The sequence below is a fragment of the Hylobates moloch genome, unplaced genomic scaffold (genome assembly GCF_009828535.3).
Source record: "Hylobates moloch isolate HMO894 unplaced genomic scaffold, HMol_V3 SCAFFOLD_12, whole genome shotgun sequence".
Taxonomy (NCBI): Eukaryota; Metazoa; Chordata; class Mammalia; order Primates; family Hylobatidae; genus Hylobates; species Hylobates moloch.
In genome coordinates this window covers 97,139,798-97,157,087 of record NW_026652287.1, presented here as the reverse complement: position 1 = coordinate 97,157,087, position 17,290 = coordinate 97,139,798, and the positions used below count along the sequence as shown (strand labels likewise).

The following is a 17,290-nucleotide window of genomic DNA, read 5'->3' as shown; positions in this document are numbered from 1 at the left end:
GGACAGAGGAGGGAATGGCAGGGTTGGGGAGTGGCTGTCTCAGCCACCAGGAGGCTGTGACTTTCACCTGCCTGTGTAATGTACAGTGTCATATTCCTACCACCTTATGCAAAGATGTTATTTGTCTCTGCATTTCTATGGAGCCCATCTCCAGCGTTCTCAGGGGATCCTAGGAGGGGAAGAGCCCCAAGATGCCTGGAGTCTGGAATTGCGAACGACCTCCCAGGCTCAGAGGCCACGGAGCCTCACAGGGTTTCCTTAGTTCTTAACAAGTCCAATAAATCTGCTAACAAAGAGTGGAAGAAAGGACCTGAAGAATGCGCCCTGCCTCTGCCCCCCTCCTTGCAGGCCAGTGTCCAGAGTCACACCGCCTCCGCATGCTCCCCGCTCCTCTGCCACCCGCCCTCCCTGCAGGCTTGTCTGCCTGAATTGCCTCTTTGTGTGCCCGTCTCCTGGAGCAGGCTCGGCAATTTGCATCTTTGCTGTTCTCCTTTTAAAAATGACAGAAAAACACTCCGCAGAGTGGAGCTTGCCCAAGCGGAGCTTCTGCTGACAAAAACAGGGGCACAGAAGTCAGTCTGACATTCTGCCAAATGTGGCCCCTCCTGTCTCCTCCTCCATGCCAAGAAATAGACTTTAATCAATAAGTTTCTGAAAGGGGGCAGTGAGGAAGAGATTGAAGGAGAAAAAGCACAGATCTTCTCACCGTGCACAATTTAGAAAACATTTCTATGCACAAATTCTTGTGCAGGAGTCATGGAGATCAATGGTAAGCCCTTTGTAGTGGGTTTTCTTTCCTTCTCTTTCTAGCCTTTAAAGGATGAAGGAAGAAGAGAACTATATTTCTTATGAATCATGCACTTTATCATCATTAATTCTTCAACAAACCAATGCTCTTATTGTTACAGATGGAGCTGCTGTGAGTTAGAGAGGTTAAATATTTCATCCAAGGACACATCTTAGGTACTGAAGATTCAACACCCATATGTTTTTCCATATACCTGTTGCCTCTCTGGCTTTTTAAAGCTGCTATATTTAGAAATAGCTAGCAAATATGGTCACTCAAAAGCCTACCTTTCTTTCCAATTAAAAAGATATGCCAAAAGAATCTCTTCTATTTCTCTTTTTTACAGAACACACCCTTTAGCGCTTCCTGCTGTCAGTTACATGGCTCACTCTCCATTCACAGACAGAATAGAGGAATTCACTGGAAAGAGAACCACTTCACAGCAACGTTTTACAAGAAGCCTGATGGTGGGATGGAGCCCCTCATTCATATTAATGAGACATGCATGGAAGTGGCAATGAGCATGTGGAGTGTGGCTAAAAGAAATGTGGTTCTTCACTTGGAGCTGATGTGAAACACAGGCAATCTGTTGGCCTGTGAATCCATTTGATATATTTGTAAGAGTGGCAGTTTCTTCTTCAGGGTTTTCAAGCACCAAGAAAATAATCTCACATAATATGAAACAGATAATCCAAGCTTCAGTAGGGTTCAAGTGGAATCAGGCTCCAACCTCCCGTTTCTAAGTAGCAGTAAGCTCCACCACCCAGTCCACCAATAGCTGGGCTTGGTCTTCATTCACCTTCTGTGAAGTGCATCCACATTTGTACTTGGGAGCAGGAACCCAGGGCATTATGGTGGCTTGGACCTCCATGTGCTAAAAGAGTGAAATGGCCAACACCAGAGGGCCAGGATTGGGTTGGCTATTTCACTCTTTCAGCACATGGAGGTCCCAGTGCTGCATTGGGGTATACCATTGGGGTATCACCTGACTTGCTTTTCAAGGTCTGTGGGAGATGGTGGAAGGTTCCAAGCAAATCATCACAGCTACCTTCTCAATTGTTGATCCTGTTGAGTGAAATGTAACAGTGCATGACTAGGCCAGGGCAAACTCTGATAGAACTTGGCACTTCCACATGCAAAATATTTTATATTCAAGTTAATTGATATGGGACCTCCCACTTCCATATCACAGGGTTAAGCTTCCATTTCCAGGCAATGCTCTTGAGGTAAGTTTTCTTCTCATGTAGGTGGCTGCCCAGGAGGATGCCCAAAGCTTAAAGGGAGGCAACTCTAATGCGAAAATCTCAGAGCCCTGGATGGAGGGAGTATAACTTGGGAAACATGTATTTCAAAACTTTCTTTTGTTTTGCAAGGAGTGGGGGCTATTTTTAAGAGATTTTTATGAGTGTGACAGCAAGTGCCAACCTGCTTTAAAGTTCTGGTATCAATGGGGACCATCAGATTGGAAAGAGGGCATTCTACCTCCCCGTATGGACTGAAGCTCCACTACCCTACCCCAAGAAAAGCCTTTTGGCAAATGTATGGAGATAACAGGCTAGGCAAAGACACTGGATTTTCACGAATTCCTAGCATAGTGCCTGCATATATTAGTACTCAACTAATGTTTGTTGTAAGAATGAATGGTTAGGATTCTCAGCAATGGCAGCTGGGAGCTTTTATCTCAGGCAGAAGCAAGTAAGTCTGAAAGTGGAAAAAAAGAAAGTGCATAGAGCATAATGAATGCAACTGACGGGCCAGAGAGGAGACCTATGGGAAGCATTCCTTTTTGGGCCTCTAGAAACAACTAGGGGCAATCTGTGTGTACTGGGGAAAGTTGTTCAAGTGTTGAAGACTGTGGCCAGGTGAAATACACACACACACTCACATACACACACGTGCACACATACACGCACACATCTTTTTCAAGCTTTACAGAGTAAATGTTCCTTAGTCCTATCTTTAGAAGTTAAATAAGTAAATAAATAAGTACAAGCTCAACCTTGCCCAAAATATAATAGATTTTAAATCCATGAGGATAGCCATTTTCTTTAGGAATACTAAGGTACACGATATCAAATTATTAAAAACTGTTAAATTTTTTCAAATTATGTCTAGCACCAAAGTGTGAACAACGAAATGAGAATAAAGGTTCTAAAGCATCAAACTTGAAAGTAAATAATAATAATTTTTTTAAAAGAAGGTGAAAGCAAAAGTAAGCTTTCAGTCACTCTGTAAATTATTTTCTTTCATTTCTAGACTGAGAGGAACTTCTTTTAAAAGCCAAGAACAAGAATACCACCCGAAGACATCTGTTCCTCTCATCCTTTAGTGAAGTGCAGATGGAGATTCCTACGTGGTTTTGGTAAGAGGAATTGGTCATGCTTATTAGCCTGGGCAGATTTAGGTTTCAAATAATAAGCTAAATTGAGAACTACCAAGAGACCAACATTTGCAAAAGCTGCACTGTAGCCTGAAGAAGGACATGCCAATTTTAGATTAATTAAAAAGGTTATTAAATTGTTCAGATGGCATGTTAATGAGCAATCTGCAGGGTGCTCAGTCAACAACCACACCTCCCAACCTTAATTACAGGACCCTTATTGAAAAGGATCTGGGCGAGCCCACAAAGGAGCTAGAAGAACATCCATCTTGAATATAATATGAATATGGTCAACCCAGGACAAATCCCATGAAGAAAGATGGTAGTTAAGCTTGTAATATAAATTCTTTCAGAAGAAAAGTAATGCTGATTCTAGCCAGCTTCGAGGCACCGAGATATTAGAATTAATTAGAAATACAACAGATAACATGCCTTTATATTTCAGAACCAATAGGTTCAAGTGCCTTGGAATATTTTACCAATCCATATTTTTCCCAAGGCCTGGTGATAAAATTAGAAGGCTTAAATTATTGTTTCTCTTACATAAGGTTTACATAAATTTATAAATCAAGACATTGTAATATCTACCACCTAGTTCAGCATTCAAATACCGGAAAAAAGATACTATCTCTGTCAGAATGAGTAATTTTCAAAGTGTGGGCTACATGGGGCCACTTAATGACCCTCAGACTGATCTATAATTGCAACTCCCTGCTTTGGTTCTTTTGGGTGAATTATCCATAAATCCGTAGGCTTTAGTTTATATAAACAGCCAAGGTTTATTTTCTAGTAAATTCCTAAACCAATTGTTAATGGTTGCTAAAATTTGGCATTCACGAACTAAAACTAAGAAGCTCCTAGAATTTATTGAGAAATATAATTCAGTATTCTTCTACGAAGTCTACCTCACGGCGCTTGGCAGGGATGAAAAACTTCTATTGCATATGAGCACTTACAGATTACCGGACATCCCACAAAATTCTGGAGGGCTGATTTGTTTTCATCGTATCAGAAATTTTCTTGAGTTGGTCATGATTTGAATAGCTACTATTATTCCTTTTGAATTTAAAATTACTATTAGTTTATTTTTACCTTTATCAAGGTAGTTTGTTGTGAGTTGTTTGATTCTTCTTATACACTGACACGTCTTTATCATGATGCTGTGCTATGGGCTTTTTTGACCTTTGATACTTCAATAAATTCCCCCAAACTAGGTTGCCAGGTCTAGAAAATAACCAGTTAAATATGAATTTACCAAGACAACAAATACTTTTTAACGTATGTTTCAAATATTACATGAGATATGCTTACACTAAAAAAATTATTTGTTCATTTGAATTAAAATTTAATTGGGTGTCCTGAATTCTACCTGGCAACTGCATTTCAAGCAATGTTGTAATTTACTGAGAAAAGTAAAAAAAAAAAAAAAAAAAAAAAAAAAAGGTGATACAGAGTTTGTCTTAAGTGCCAGATCAGATAGGTATTGGTTGTCAGAAAAGTTCTGAGACTGTCAACTCTGGTTCAGTCAGGGAAAAAAAAATGACCATGATTGATTAGTGATGTCTGCCATGGACAAGGCACAAAGACTCACTGACTTGGGGGCTGAATTTTTGCCATCCCTGCCTTAGTGGCTAAAGTAAAACTGTCTTGCAAAGTCCTACTAGCAGCTATCTATTGATTGTGTCACTCCTTTGCTCATAACCTTAAAATCCTTTAATATCTTCCATTGCTCTTAGGATAAAGACCAAAGAGAGTTCTTAATGTGGTTTTCAGCGTGCTAGCTCCTGCCAACTGCTTTAGCATAGTCTTTTGCCACATTCCCTGTCACTTTCTGTGTTCCAGCCTCCCTGGCCTTGGTAAATGTCTTCCATTGCCTGGAGATCTCTTCGTCTTCTTCTTTACTCAAGTATCTTCTGCTCATTCTTTAAATCCCAGCTCCTCAGGTAAGCTTTCTAACACACAGAAAAAATCAAGAATCATTGAACACAGACTCATTGCAACTATACTATCCCGAACTATCGCAGTTTGTGATAATTTTTTCGTGTCAATATTTGATTAATGTATTTTTTCCATGACTAAATCATAAAATTCTTGAAGAGAGGGGCAGTCTTGGTTTTATTCACCATTTTATCCCCAGAATCTAGCACAATGTCGTCTGTATACTATGTTTCAATTATATAGCTGTTGAATGAATTAATTCATTTAAATAATCCCAAAATGAATGCATGTTTTGGCCTAATGAGTTCAATATTGTGAAAAAATCTTAGTCATCCATTTAAAAGGAAATTAACACTTTTTTCTTTTTCAGGCCATAATTACAAACTTATTTAGAGCTCTCCAAATGTAATAAATAAAATGAGCATTATATCTCTCAATACTAATCAGAATAACTCTTTTATTTATACAGTTGTCATCAATACCTTTAAGTGTTTCCTTCAGAAAATGCTTTGGTGGAGAGTTTAATACAGTAGGGAGGAAGTTTTTAGGTATGTATAATATTTCCTTTTCTGTCATTAAATATTAAACATCTTGTTGGAATGCATTCTAAGCATCATCTTTGGCAAAGATTTTATTCGACTCACCCATCTGCAATGACTTTGATATGTTAACTTGGCTAGGCTATAGGCCCCAGTTACTCAATCAAATGATAATCCAGCTGTTTCTGTGATGACCTTTTGCAGATGTAATTCAGTCCACAACCAGTTGAATTCGCTAAGTCTAAAAAAAATTCAGGATTTATGTTTGTATATTATGGGTCAGACTGATTCAATCAGTGGGAAGACTCAAAAAGCAGGGCTGAAGCTTGTCCCAAAAAGGGAAGACAGTCTGTCTGTGGATAAAAGCTTTGGCCCATACCTGTGAGTTTCAGCTTCACAGATTTCAGATTGCTTAGCCAGCCCCCACATTCATGTGAGCCAATTCCTTAAAATAAATCTCTTAATATATATATGAGGAAATTTATTAAATATATATAAGATATATATATATACTGGTTCTGCTACTCTGGTTGAGCCCTGACTGACACACACCAGCCAGTGGTACTCATAAATGGTTTGTCAAGAATATGAAAAAAAAAAAAAAAAAAAAGATACTTCAATGAGTAGTATGGAGCTCAGAGCAATGCTGATTGCAGAACTTTTGTAATCCAGGCTCCCCGTGCCTCAGCCCTACCCCAAACCACCTACAAGTGCAAGAAAATCCAAGGTATAACTTTTAAAGTAGACCAACATAAACTTATTTAAAAAATATTATAGGAATAACAATATGGGAAAAAATACAGCTGCTAGTTCTAGAATTCATTTCCAGAAAACCCTTATCTTTGTTGGGAAGAGAATTTGATGAGCCGCCTTAGAGTAGATATGAGTTCTGAATGTTGATATAACTTTTCTTTTTGAGGGAAAGGGAAATACTTAGTGGTACTGGAGATGTAACAGAGGGCAACAAGTGGCAGGGAGTGGTAACAAGAAGGCAGATATTCACATTTTGCTATGATCTGAATGTTCATGTCACCCAAAATTTGTATTTGGAAATCCTAACCCCCAAGGTGATGGGATTAGGAGATGGGGTTTCTGTAGGTGATTAGATCATGGGGGTGGAGCCCTCATGAATGAGATTAGTGCCCTTATCAAAGAAGTTCCAGAGAGCCACCACCTGAGGACACAGCAAGAAGGCTCCATCTGTGAACTAGGAAAGGGGCCTCTAGCAGACGCTAAATTTATTAGTGTCTTGTTCTTGGACTTCCCAGTCTCCGTAACTGTGAGAAATAAATTTTTGTTGTTTATAAGAAACCCAGATTACGGCATTTTGTTACAGTTTTCTGAACAGATTAAGACACATCCCCTATGACTGAACCTTTTATTTATTCCATATCCCATTCCCTGACTCTTTGATAAAGTTACTAAACTCAAGTACAAGTAGACTTTTTGAGAAGGCAAGGAAGAAACTGGACTGCATGCAGTTTGGAATGGCAGCATGAGTGGCTATGGGAGTGGGTAGGGGGAGAAGAAAGAAAGAGTTCTTTCTTTCTTGCAGAAAGAACTAAGCCCACCCCTTCCATTCCCCTCTCCTCTCCTTCTTCCACCATCACCCCCAGCAAGATAGGAAAGGATATAAATGCACACTGAGCCGTGGAACTGCGGTCCCTGGGAAGCTTATTCAGATCCCCTCTGTGGGATTGGTTAACCTCTAATTACCTAAGTATGATGCCATTGTTTCCTTCTATCACATACTTAGGCATTTCCAGGAAGCTGAAGTCTTTACCTAATTGGCTTAGTGTTAAATTGTTGACAGGTCATTGTAAAATCCCTAAGGCAGCAGCCAAATATCAAACTGGCTAATTAGCAACAAAATATTTCAAATATTGTTATAATCTATAGCAGGTTGTCAGAATGGCAAATTCTTCTCTTCCTCAGCATACACATTCAGATTCCACTTTTGTCTTCATGTCCTTTAAAAATAAATATTTACAAGCCACTAAATGTATTTAAAATGTCCTACCTTTGTTGAACCTTGGAAATTTTTGCCTGTTAAGGTTTTCTCATAAGTGTTTACTAAAAGAAGCAAGAAAAGAATGTTCTTTCTTCTAATAGTCATGGCTATACTCACTGGAATTTCTTGAATGCAGCTTCACTTAACCTGGTTCTCTCCCCAGCTGTGAATATGGTTCCCTGGAGACAAGGTAAAGGCTGACCGGAAACACATTCCTATCTGTGATCTGTGGCAGTGTTATTTTTTGGTGCCTGTTCAGTTCAATTCAACTAATATTTATGATCTAGACTCTGTGCTAGGTGATAGCAACATAGAGATGATTAATGTACAGCTTCTCTGTTCTGTGAGTTCAACATCTAAACAATGAAATGCCATTTGTGTGATAGGGGTATAATGGAGGCAGAAAACAGTGGAGAGAGTGGCTGGCTCCATCTGTGGTGGGTGTGAGGTCAGTGAAGATTTCACCCAGGCAGTATGATAAAATGACAGAATTTGAACTCCATCAATTGGAAATGTAAAAGTTAAGGTGCATCTTAACCAGTATTAAAAGGCTCGGAATGGGATGGACAGAGAAACCTTAAACTAGAGAATTTTAATAGGCAGCTAATTCTCATTAGCAGCTAATTCCACAATCATGAGGAATTGGGAGAGGAAAGGGCACTCAAGAATAAATGGATAAAGTACACTGTCCTTTCAGTGGTTTATAATTAAATAATTTCTAACATGGCAAGACATAGCCCTGTAGAGTCAACCTTAGTTCCTGGGGCAGCTAGATGCCTTGAAAGTCAGCATGTTAAAGATGAGTAAGAATCTGGTGTGCGTGTGTCTTTGAGGAAACAGCAGCCCTGTCTTGTTCTCTGACCTAGGCCAGTGCTATTGTATCTAGTGCCTTTGTTCTCAGCTGCATTCTCATCACCTTGCATACAGAAGGTGCTCAATAAATTATGATAATGAAAGCTATCATCTCTTGAGCTCAGATTTCATTGTGTCAGGTTTGCTCTCTCATGGATATTAACAAATCTGGCTAAGTAAAAAATCTTGAACTAGGAATGTCTTAGAAAACTTACATTCCTGGAACTTACATTCAACATGCAACTACACACTCTCCTTGGGCAACTTCATGCTTGTCATGGTTTTAACTACAATATATATGTAGATGACCTCCAAATGCTTACATCCCAAGCAAAACTATTATAGGAACACAACTTATGAGCTCTACTTTTTTTTTAAAGATTTATGGAACATCCAAATGATGAAAATAAATTAATTCCAATGACTATGGTAACACATATTATGTAGGTTTTGCAGGGAGGATTTAATTTTAGCAATATTTTGCTATACATTTTGTTATATAGCATTCACTGAGTTTTTGCTTAGGACACAGAAATTAGAACCATAAGTCACAAATATTTTGGTATTCTACCAATAGCGGTTTCTCCTCTCTCTCTCTCTCTCTCTCTCTCTGTACATGTATGTAACTAAACATATACAAAAAAGTTAAATGACCTAAATCATGTTAGAAACCTTGCAAATCTTGCAATGAAGCACAAACATGACATGATGCAGGCATAAAAAGCATGTTTTACTATGACACTGACCTTGCAAAACAAAATAGTACATTTTGAATGAGAAAAGCAGATGAAAATATGTTTAAAGCAGGTCCATTGAGCACTTTAGGCTAACATCAATCTATTTACCAACCACCCCTTCTTATAACGGTTTCTCATAGATAGCATCATAGAACTAATAACATAATCTGGAATCCAAATTTAGTAAGGCTATAAATTGCTAATTATTCCAAATTATGGGCTTACAGGGTTATTTGCTCTTTCTAAGGAATGTGTCTTCTAAAAAGCAAAGTTCACAAAGTAGAAAAGTATACATTAATGGAGAGGAAAAAGATAGAAGGAGTTGAGAGGTTAAGTTACTTATCCAGGAACCTACAAGTGGAAAATAATCAAAGCAATATTTAATCCCAGGTCTGCCCACTGAGTATGGGAAGGTGGAAGAAAGTAAAGATACTTTGGAAGTTGGACAGCTTGATATCCCAGGTGGGTAGCAGCCTTAGTTTGGATTATTCCCTTCCTATGCCCTTTTCTTAAAACACAAGAAACATCAAGCAAGAGAGCTGATTTGTGTTTCTCATTTTTTTCTTGCCCAATGTCTGACACAGGTACTGCTGGAAAGGAAATAGCTTTAAAATGCAGTTTTATAAAATACCTAATAAAGTTATGACAAGAAAACTGATGATCCACAAGCCAAAAAATGAGTTCCTGATATGCTATGACCTTTATTGAAAACGTGTTACTTGTTAACACTGGTATTCGCCCAAGTGTGTTGGGGAGGACACTAGTTCTAAAGATGGTGTGCATGCACAATACACACACACACACACACACACGATTTCATCATCAAAAGAGTAAAAGAGTTTGGAAAACACTTTTGATTATAGCTCCTCCCACACTCCACTTGGTGGTTCACTAACATTGGAACTTGAGTTTTTAAATTTTTAACCCAAGGATTTTCCAAACTTATTTGACCATGGACCTTTTCACAGCATATATACAATTTTGTTTTTTTGTTTTGTTTTCAAAAAACCTGTTAAATATTATGGAACCCTTGTGGAGCACCTTAGAAAGCATAGTTACAGCTACATGTGGTCACCTATCTGGCTGATTTGAGGGATATACAAAGGTCCCTTCTGACCCCTTTTGTAATACCTAAAATCTCAGCAGCTCTTAGAGGCTGTTAAACTTTTGAGGCCTTTATTAACAAACAAATATTCCAAGAATTAAATATTCAAAGCCAAGAGATACCAACTAGGTAGTGCAGCCAACTGATCGATGGGAATCCCACCTAGACCAATAGGCACCTTGTTGCTGTCCATTTCAAATGGAGAGAAAGGGGTGAGCCTACACTCTGCTGCTATTAGTATATCCAGTCAGTTTCTCCACACTGTTGATTCTTCATCATAAATATTTTCCAATGTATCATTTCCACTACTACCAGCCTAGCCTAGATTTTTGTCATTCCAAGCCACTCTCTTCTAAGCACTCTTTTTATTATCTAACATGCACATACCCACCAGACAGATCTTCCCAAATACATTTATCCTTTGCTGAAGAATCGAGAATGGTTCTCCATTGCCCATCAAGTCACTATCTTCAGCCCAGCATTCAATACCCTCCAAAAGCCATATCCATCTGATGTTACTTTTTTTTTTTTCCCAAGCAGAGTCTCACTCTGTCACCCAGGCTGGAGTGCAGTGGTGTGATCTCAGCTTACTGCATCCTCCACCTCCCGGGTTCAAGCAATTCTCCTGCATCAGCCTCCCAAGTAGCTAGGACTACAGACACATACTACCACGCCTGGCTAATTTTTTGTATTTTTAGTAGAGACAGGGTTTCACCATGTTGGCTAGGCTGGTTTTCAACTCCTGACCTCAAGTAATCTGCCTGCCTCGGCCTCCCAAAGTGCTGGGATTACAGGCATGAGCCACTGCGCTGTCTAGCCTGTAATGTTACTTTTTATTGCTCTCCATTCCCTTCACTGAAGACAGCCTCTTCAGTCTTTTCTATGAGTTCCAGGCTCTTCCTCTTCTTTTATTTTCTGTTTATAGTCTCCTTTCTTTTTCACTTCTCATCCTACCCTCACTCATCTTTCAAGTTCTACTTCCGCTGGGGCTTTTAGTAACTTCACCCAACATTGCTCTCTCTCTCTCTCTCTTTCCTGTACCAGTTAAGGGTGTTATTAAATGTAGTTAGAACTTCATTGTATAATTTTATTTTGTTCCCTGTTACAATTGTGGATGTTTTGCACTTCTCTCACCACCCTTGCTTCTAAATATAAACCTCTTAAGAGAACAAACCTTGTCTTAATCTTAATTTACATTCCCTACCACATTTATCATGTACTGGAAACACAAGACGTGCTTCCTCAATTATTGCCTAGAATGAAAACAAAATGATGATTATAAATGGATATAATACAGTTACTAAAGAAAGCCACATAGGACCTTTCCTTGATAATATTTTATTTGCATTAGTTTTAAGACATTCTCTAAAATAAGCAGCATAATTACATCTTTATACTATTCTACAATTCCAATCTTTCACCATTTCAGACTACCTTTCCTCAAATGATCTTAAAGCCTTCTTTTCTCTAAGAAGGGATGGAAGTGAAGAACTAAGTTTGACTTTGAGGTTTCAAATTCCCAAAGTCTAGGGGTATGTGTAGCACATAGACTCTAAGGCTGCCCCCAATTATCCCTGCCTTTTGATATCCATGCCTTTGTTTACTCCTAGTCCCTTGAATGTTGACAGGACTGGTGATCTGCCTCTAACCAGCAGACTATGGCATTAGGGTGGGATGTCACTTCCATCATTATGTTGCATATGATTGGAACTCTGTCTTGCTTCCTGACTCTTTTTTGCCTTCTCTCCTTGCAGGCTTTGAGAAAGTGCGTGGCTATTTTGAAGAGGCCCACATGGCAAAGAACTGGGGTGGCCTTCGGCCAACAGTAAGCTAGGAGCTGAGGCCCTCAGTCCCATAGCCCTGCAGACATGGAGTTCTGTCAATAAACGAATGAACTTGGAAGCAGATCCTTCTCCTGTTGAGTCTTCAGATGAGACCCAGCCCTGACTGACAACCTGGATGGCAGCTCTGTGAGAGATCCTGAAGCAGAGGACCTAGCAAAGCCAGCGAAGTTTCTGACCCAAAGAAACTGTGAGATGATTTGTATTGTCTCCAGCCACTACATTGTAGTTATTTGTTACACAGCAACCGATAACAAACACAGGATGTTAAAGAAGTATTTTTATGAGACTTTCAATAGCTAACATTAAGATGTAACTGTCAAAAGAATTAACCTTGTAATTCAAATGTTCATTGTGGGCTCTCACTCACCATGGAAGCTCATGCAATAATGCTGAAGAAATTAAAAATGTCTTATGTGACATCTGGTAGAAGTTTAAAAGTATAGACAACCATCATTTAAAAAAAACTCATTATAACTTTGTTTAAAACCTTGGCCCTAGGATTCAAAGATTAAAATCTAAAATAGGCTTGGAATTTGGTCACTTCTTAAGGTCTATGTCGGATATCTCTGTCAAAGCCCACATATTTTAAGAGTTGCTAAAGCTACATACAACACTATGGTGAGCATTTCATGCCTAAGTATGAGAATTGTATTTGATGCATATTAATTGGTAAAATCTATTAGCTAGATACTTAATGAGAGAAGACTGAAGGGATTGAGAAACCAGTGAATAGAGATTGCTAATTAAGAAAAAAAACTGACTCTTTTATAGGTTTACATCTTGTATTACTACCTAATTGGCTCCCTGTTTTGTTTTGTTTTTATTTGGCAGTTGAAAGAGCCTGTAGACATTTTAAATCTCTTAAGAATTTATGATTCATTTGGTGAAACAGTAGCTGCTAGACTTGTGGATGTTAAGAACCAGGAAAAATGAAAATTCAAAAACAAAAATAGGTAGGTGAATGAATAGGTGATTGAATATACTGCCACAGACAGTAAACTTTATTTTGTCAAGCTAGGACATTAAACTAAAAAAAAAATCACTGAATGCTATCATCATTATTTTATAGAGAAAGAACAATTCAACCTCAACAGAAAAATAATAATTTCAAAATTAAAAAACATAACTTTAATTTCAATAAAGCTTTTTTTTTCTTTTTTTTTCTTTTTTTTCTTTGAGGCAGAGTCTCACTCTCTCGCCCGGGCCGGACTGCAGTGGTGCTATCTTGGCTCACTGCAAGCTCTGCCTCCCGGGTTCACGCCATTCTCCTGCCTCAGCCTCCTGAGTAGCTGGGACTACAAGCACCCACCACCGCGCCTGGCTAATTTTTTGTATTTTTAGTAGAGATGGGGTTTCACCGTGTTAGCCAGGATGGTCTTGATCTCCTGACCTCGTGATCTGCCCTCCTCGGCCTCTCAAAGTGCTGGGATTACAGGTGTGAGCCACCATGCCCGGCAATAAAGCTATTCTTAAGAAATATTCACTATGTTGTCTGTATTATTCTCTCTTCTTCGTAGTTCATCACACCATTTGAAAACCCTGGGCTAAAGGGACATCCCAGTAGAGCACAAGCTAAAAGTCTTTTGACATAAGACTGCCTAGAATATCCCAAGGAAGTCCTATCTCATTTAGGAAATTCAAGGTGAATTGTTTCTCTATAAAGTCCAGATGTATCAGTGACACTACCTGAAGATAAGAGTCTATTACCAGAGTCTGTGTGTTTCTTACAGCCTTGTTTTGAAGTATACATTCAGACTTTTAAAAATATAGTGACTATCAGGCTCAGATATTTTAATGAAATTCTTCTGCATTCCCCCCATAGAACAGTCATGGTTTGGACAGAAATGTTGCTATGATCGCTGACCCAGACATATATTCTCCCAGGAAGGCAGGTTGCTGGGACCCAGAGGGATCACACCACTATGCAGTGGCCATCTTAGATTAAGTTATAAGGCCTCTGAGGAAACAACCAATCTCTGGAGGCTCCAAACCCAAGCCTAAAATGTCAAGTCATGGCAAATATCACAACAACATTTTACATCCCTCCCTAAAGAACAAAATTAAGCCTTCACAGGACCTGAAAGTCTCCAAAAACCAATAGACACTTTGGCGAACTCCGACAATGGAATTTCATTATGGCTGGATAGGTGTCTCAGTATTGGATCTCCAAATATATCAGTGAACGTGAGAATTGTTCAGCCACCAATGTTTACAGTACTTTGAAATATATCATGAAGCTTAATTGGAAAAAGCTCAACCATCCCACGGGCTGAGTTCCTTTTTATTTATTTGGAGGTGGCTGCTCACAGTGCCTATTCACGCTTATAGAAACTTCCGGAACTGTAACTGAAGGGTGCATGCAGGCAGCTGTGGTGGAAAAGAGCAGTACCTGAGAGGAATGTCAGAGCTTGAATTAAGCTGATTGGCACACATTAAAATGCAACATAATAGCGTATTTGTCACAGTGGCCCTCTCCTGCAGTTGGCTCATGAGGAATAATGATGGCTTACTGACGAGAAGCAGGGACTCAGCTGCTTGATAACATTGTCGTACTGATGGTTTGAAGAGGCCCCACCGTCGCCTGCTTTTGGCTGCAAACAGCAGCCATTCACTCATTCAGGCAGGGCGCTGACAACAGACCCACAGCCATGCGCAACAATGTCCATTTTGAAAGGCTTAAATAAAGCATTCTCTGCCATAATTTCCATTGTCATTTTTCTCCCACTGTTTATATAATATGGCCAGGAGTGGGACTGTAAACTAATATTACATTCAAGAGCCTCACACAACAAACACCAGGGCTGTGTTTTCCTGGGAGAGGATTACCAAGCTTCCTATAGAGGCAGGCACGCCACGGCACACGCGGCCACCTGCCTTATTAAAGCAGTCCTTTCCTGGGAAAAGAACATTGCCACGGAAAGAATGAATTAATTTGGCATTTCCTTCGGTCTCACTCAGCACGCAGTGTGCTTCCCTAAGCATGAAAACAGCACATCTTCACAGAAACATTTCTAAAATGATGTGCCTACTCATGGAAAAGATCAATTTGAATAGATTCAAACCCCAAGAGGGCAATTCAGTACAAAAAGTTTTCAACCAAAGTCAAGACAGATTGTCCAACTAGTTTTCAAGCCCAGCATAGACTGTTCTCTTTGTCCATATTTCAGCTGATAAATCCTTTCTCTCTTTCCCTCTCCCAGTATGTCTATGTATACAGACACACACATTTATCTGTAGCTCTTCCTATATGGAGAACAAACTCTTGCTATGTCAGCATAGAGACTATTGCTGTTGAGAGGAGAAAAAAACAATGTGTTCCCTAATATAGGAAATGGAAACAAAAAGTTATTGAATGTGACTTTTGCCTGAGAAGCTGTATTTAGGTTGCTGGAAGAAAATAAGAGATGAAATGGGATTATCAAGGGGTGGGGATTGAGAGAGAGAGAAATTGGTTGATTACAATGCTAGCTGAGGGGTGTTGAAAACAGATTTTGAGAGGTGAAAGGCCAGATTCTGTGCAGAACAGCCAAAATGGAATCAGAGCTTAAAAGTACAATTAGCAGATTGAAGGTCAGATACTATGCATTGCAATAAGGAAGTGATAATTATAAACAGCTTAGGAGAGGATGAAAATCCAGAGGTGATAATGTACTACTGAGAAGAGAAGCTGGAACTCCCTGAATCATGCATGTGCAAGAGGACAAGACATAAACTCCACGAACACTAGGGCACATTAAGTATAAAATCAGACGACTGTGGAGTTTTTTTCTTCTTTTTCTTTCATTCTTGGATCAAGTGTTATTGCCACTGAATTTCCCAGGTTGGTTTTTCTGTGGCATCCACCACAGAAACCTGTTAGGAAAGCAGAAAACTAAAAATCCTCTAAGACAATATTCCAGTATTATCTACATTTCCCATGCCCATAACTTTGGATGTCATAGATACAGTACTTATTATTGCCATCCTTCATTTCCTAATAGGTGCTTGAGAACAGTTTATCCCAAGTGATTTTAATACTTATAAAATCAAAAACCATGGTTGGTTAGCACCATAGGTAAGAACCTAATACTAACAAGCAAAGGGTATCAAGCAGTGGTTCTTCGTAGCAGCTGCCCATTAGAATCACCTGGTCAGGTTTTTTAAAATTTCTCATTCCAAGGCTGCATCCCAGGTAAATTAAATGAACATTTCTGGGGGTAAGATAGCATGTACTTTTTTTTTCTTAAGTTTGAGAAGCCACTGGTATTGAGAAATCCCTGTGGCCTCATTGACTTTGATTAATTCCATACCCCTAGATGGCACTCCCAGCTCCATCCTGTTCAATCCCTCAAATATTGGCCAGTAGACCTAATGAACCTCCCATGTCAAGGTGCACAGATCAGCAATGATTTATCCTTTCACTTGGCAGAGCCATTCCAGGTCCCAAGGGAGTCAAAAGCCTAATGCAAAAGAAAACCAACAGAGTTGGCTTCAGAAAGCAAGAAGCAGATTCACCCCTGAAATAAACATGAGCTTTTATGTGCCCCCTACCCAAGCCCTGATATATATCCTCTAAATACAATTGCAGCTGTCTTTTTAGGGCAAGCGGGAGAACAAACAGAAATTGAACAACTACTGTGGTTTTCCACCATCCAGGATTTTTGCTGTGGTTTTCACACTCTCTCTCAATGCAAAGGAACCTGCTAACATCCAGGAGTGGCTCTGACCCTATAGGCTTCTTGTTTATTCTTAGAGACCCAAATGAGAGTGTCTTAGTTCTAGACTCATTACCCTTTATAGCCATACTCAAGAACTCGATTAACTCTGGGTGGAAAGTAATTCCAAAAATTCCCTGCTTGATTATTTTTTCGTATCAACTAAAGCCATAAAGGCTGGCTGAGCTCTTTGTTACTCAAATCAAACAAAATGATACTAGTACATAATGCTTCCTATATTGTTATATATTTGTTCCATGATGCACTACAACACCCTTTTCTACAGTAAATTTTTATGCTTTCATTCTTTATTAGGGTGGTTTTGTTAGTCCTGACTTTAAAACTGATGTCTGAGGTAAAACTTCACAACCTCACAAAGCTCCTTAACATAATTCCCTCTACA

At 39.2% G+C, this 17,290-nt stretch overlaps 1 long non-coding RNA gene across 1 annotated transcript; it reads left to right on the top strand.

Annotated features, from left to right (window-relative positions):
* The first annotated feature begins 522 nt into the window (after positions 1 to 522).
* LOC131380699 (uncharacterized) lies at positions 523 to 13,672 on the top strand. Its single transcript, XR_009208795.1, has 6 exons — positions 523 to 769; positions 1,134 to 1,383; positions 3,044 to 3,149; positions 5,575 to 5,653; positions 7,699 to 7,845; positions 12,104 to 13,672. It is a non-coding gene; the product is annotated as an uncharacterized LOC131380699 (long non-coding RNA).
* Positions 13,673 to 17,290: the final 3,618 nt, after the last annotated feature.